The following is a 386-nucleotide window of genomic DNA, read 5'->3' as shown; positions in this document are numbered from 1 at the left end:
TCCTCATCCTCAACCTCATGCTCATCCTAACCCTAATCCTAATTCTAACCATAATCTTGATCCTAATCCCCATCCACCTCCTCATGCACATCCTCATCCTCATCCTCTCCCTAATCCTAACCCTAATCCTAATCCTAATTGAATCCTAATCCTCCTCCTCTTGCTCATCCTCATGCTCATCCTCATCATCCTCATCATCGTCATCATCCTCATCCTCATTTGCATCCTCATCCTAATCCTAATCCAAATCCTAATCGTAATTCCATTCTAATCCCAATCTTAATCCATATACTAATCATCATCATAGTAATAATCATCATCTTAATCCTAATCCTAATCCTAATCCTTATCCTAATCGTACTCCTACTCCTAATCAAATCCTATTC

Source organism: Lupinus angustifolius, chromosome LG17 (assembly GCF_001865875.1).
Source record: "Lupinus angustifolius cultivar Tanjil chromosome LG17, LupAngTanjil_v1.0, whole genome shotgun sequence".
Lineage (NCBI taxonomy): Eukaryota > Viridiplantae > Streptophyta > Magnoliopsida > Fabales > Fabaceae > Lupinus > Lupinus angustifolius.
The sequence above is the reverse complement of the archived record's forward strand: the minus strand, read 5'-3'. Positions refer to the sequence as shown.